General features: G+C 40.5%; 1 pseudogene; it reads left to right on the top strand.

Moving 5' to 3' along the window:
• The first annotated feature begins 224 nt into the window (after positions 1 to 224).
• On the top strand, positions 225 to 371 carry LOC147726843 (5.8S ribosomal RNA; annotated as a pseudogene).
• The last annotated feature ends 3,615 nt before the right edge of the window (positions 372 to 3,986 follow it).

Below are 3,986 nucleotides of genomic sequence, written 5' to 3'. Positions count from 1 at the left end.
TGATGACAAAGATGCCTGCCTCTACTGTTGTGGAAGCTGCTTACCTGCCTGGTGCCATTGGGTGGGTCTGCCAGTCCAAGCACTTGGAAACATGTTTTACGTTGTTGAGGGGAAGCCTGATAATATCCTGGCCTGTCACACGCAGTATGCCTTCAACAGGCGGCAGTACCTTCCTTCCACCTCTCCCACACCTTCAGTCGAGCGAATGTTACAAAGTTGCCTGTAACTTTTGGAGGTGGATCACTCAACTCGCACATCTATGAAAATCACAGCTAGTTGTGAGAATTAGTCTGAATTGCAGGTCACACTGATCATTAACCCTTCAAATGCACTTTGTGGCCTTGTGTTGTTCTCCACCTGTCTGACTGCCACTTGCACACCAAATGGCCTGCGGCACTTTTAGTGCATTGCTAGGGCTGTTGCAGGGGGCTTTGCTCCCTTCACCCCGAAGGTCAAACCTTGATACCCTGTTGCAGGATCCCCCATCCTAGTGTAGAGGTACACAACTGGCATGCTTGCCATCCCTCACATGAGAAGGGCAGGTGCCCATTCCTTTCTTCTGTGAAACAGTGTTTGGCAATGAGCTGGAAATTACAATGATTTTGACAAATTAGTGGCTTGGAATAGACTGAGCATGGGAATCAGATACAACATTAGCAGTTCCAGTTGTAATGACATATTTCTCAGGCTTTCTTCCGGGAAAATCTTGGAATTCCATGGTATTCCTGCATAGTGAAACTAGTGATATCTTTGATTATAACATATTCGTATTCATTGTCCACCTGTAATAGAAACGTATATCGAGGCGCTAATCCCTATTCTTTCTTATGATGAATATTCTGCTTATTCAAGATTCTGCTAATGAATTAACACACACAAATTCCGGGCTGTTCACAGGTTTCAAAAGCCTGGCAATATTAGAAGCAAAATTTACACACTGGCATTTCAGCCAATTCATAACTTTCAAAAATCAGACAAAATCTGCAAAATTAGATTAATCAAGAAGCCAAGCTTTCTCTCCTATTCCAAAAAGTTAAAAGTCAGCTTTTTTCTTGGTAGGAAGAACAGTCTTTCCACGCTTAATTAAGATAAGTGAAGAGGGCGCAAGTGTTAACATCCAGATTACTTCTAGTCTCTCTCCAGGTCAAAGCCACTTGAATAAACAGACACTACCATCTCAGCCTGGAAACAGTGATGTTCATGTTTGCATTTCATGTTTTGCCTACTCTTGGATTCCCTAACAGTATTGGCTTTTCCCAGAATATTTTCTTTCTACTATATATGCTTTTTTAATGGAACACGTTACTCCTTCATAGTGTGAGGTGTGGAAGAGTCACCTCTCCGTACCTGTGTCAGTTCAGGTTGTGGGTGGGTGTTTATAATGAACCACAATTGAGAGCTGTGGAATTCAGGCCGAAGACTTGCAAATGTCATGCAGTTCCCATCAGCTGACGATACAGGGGTTCAGAATACATGTTTATCCAATCCCTGGTCTCCTTGCAGAGCACACAGAGCAATGGCCAGGTATACCAATTATAATTATGATTCTATATGAAGGAGGTATGCAGCTGTCCAAATATTGACAGCACCAAAGTTAAAGAAAATGTAGTGCTTACAGGTGAGTGTGTACAGTATGAGGAGAGCATATATATGAGGAGACAAAGAGTCTAACCAAGAGACTACAGAAGAAAATTGTGTGAAGAGAACAGCATTGATTAAGACACTCAAAAGACCACTACCCCTTTCCCAGACCTTATTAATTTGCAGTCTGCTTAACTTGTCTAAATATATATGTTATTATATACATTCTCATGTATGATTGCACGCAGTAGGGGGCCACATAAGTGTTATTGTTGCCATCTTGTGTGCAACCCTCAACACCAGTTCCAAAAAGCCTACTTTGCTTTATGGTTTGCTGATGATCCTGTCTGCACAAAATTACTTTCTTTAGTGTTATTACATGTAGTCTGTGGTAAAATTAGTTTTGAAGATATTTATCTTTAATGTATAGGGCCAAGAGATTCCACTAGAGTGAATGTTTTTGCTCAATAAATAAATACAAAAATGCAATAAAGCACATCTTTGCAAGTTTTTGTAAATACATTATAACAAATTTTACATAAAAATATAGGAAACACTAAAACATATGAATGAGTTTTCAAGAATTAAAGAAACATTTTTTCTTTATGCCTACAATTGTGAGTGTCTCGATTCAATCACAACAAATAGTTACTTCTCCAAACATTGGCTTCAGCCCATAAGTGTGAGAATTAGTACAATTAATTATGTGTTTAAGTTAGCGTAAGCGGGCAGCAAAACTATTTTTGTTACTTTCATAATTATATGGCTTTTTTTTAAAATTGCACTGTGTACTGCATTGATGTTTTCATTTATACAGTGTTTTCCTTTCTTCACAAATAGATTAAATGTGCCCTTTTCTGAGGTGATGCTTTTTTTTTGCTGTAACAATGCACTAACTCCAGAAGTAGCCTGTCTGCTTCCGGAGGACTACACATTAAATATTTCAGTGTTCAACGTTGATGTCTTTACTAGCAGAACTGTGCTTTACTCATATTTTCCCTCAGCTATTGCTTATTAATATAATGTCACTTCCACTAGTATGTAGACTAAAGGTTCTGTTTGTTTACTAATTTTGAGAGAGTTTATGGAGTGAGCTTGTTTTATGTAATAACATTTCTGAATAATAATTGAGTTTTATTAATGCAGCATTAAAAGTACAACTCGTGGTGCCACTTCACACCATGTCTGATTTTGTGTCACTGAAAGGCTATAATAACTATTGTTTTGGGGCTGTTTAGAGATGTCTCCGTGTAATACAATTTGTATATTTTATACTTAGAGGTTGAAATGTTTTTTTCCTTACCCTTGGAGGCCATGTAAGACTTTTTGGCTTTATATTTTTGGAAGTGGTTAACCTTATGTTATCCTCTAATTTCTTTGAATTTCTTGACCAATAAGGAGGTTGGGTGCAAAGAGATATGCCTGGTTTGGGCATGTCATCGGTATTATTGGTAGATGTCTGCAACAGTGCTTGGGTGTTTCATCATGAGAAGGAAAGGGAATTAAGCATAGGCAGATATTCAGGTTATGCAGAGACTTGGAAGATGGTGGGCTGGGCAGTATGGCACCCATTTCTTCTGAATGGGAACCACTACTTCTGAGTTCCAAATTTGGATGGATGATGGCAAGTTGAAAAGCACTGGTAGATGGAAGAGTGTGTGAGTCTATGTGCATGATGATGGGCTGGAAGACTCGGAGTCATTGATAACCAGTTAATTCTGTTGGCAGGGCATGAATCACAAAGGAACAGGTCGGAAGAGGTGTGGGTTTGTGGCACTCTATAGTGAAGAAGATCCGTGAACATGCGGGGAGCAAGAATTAAAGCTAGCAACTGGTTTTAAATAACAAGAAGATTGGGGTGCACTGGTTTGGGAAAAGAGAAATGACCCACACTGCATGAACTGGTGTAATGATGCAATATTATTACACATGGGGGAGAGAGAACGTGACTTGCTACAGAGCCTTTTCATGGTGCAGGATAGATGAAGGAGGGCTGTTTGTATGCGGCGCCTTGAAAGGAGGGTACACAATGGGGCCAGGAAGCAGAGGCTAATAATAGGAAATGAGAAAACGTGAACAGAGAGATCTGAAGTTTCTGCAAATTTAGAATCATGGGGCGGATCTGTTCAGGTGTGATGAGGCACATTTATCCCTGTCAGGTAACAGGATGAACTTAGTGAACTTGATGGAGGTTCTGGGGGAATGATGGAAGAAAAAGGAGAGAGGGCGACAGAATGAACCCTTTTTGGGGAGGGCAAGGGGATTATTTTGGTGGTGGGGACAGAGAGTTCAGAGTAGCCAAGGGGGTAACAGGTAAAATACTAGCTCGCCTGCAGGGACCTCTGCAAACGGAGGGATGAGAGGCCGTCCTGGTCCTAGTGTGGGCAGGATACTATCAGGTTTGG

Source organism: Lissotriton vulgaris, chromosome 3_1, assembly GCF_964263255.1.
Source record: "Lissotriton vulgaris chromosome 3_1, aLisVul1.2, whole genome shotgun sequence".
Taxonomy (NCBI): Eukaryota; Metazoa; Chordata; class Amphibia; order Caudata; family Salamandridae; genus Lissotriton; species Lissotriton vulgaris.
This window is presented reverse-complemented; position numbering and strand designations above follow the sequence as displayed.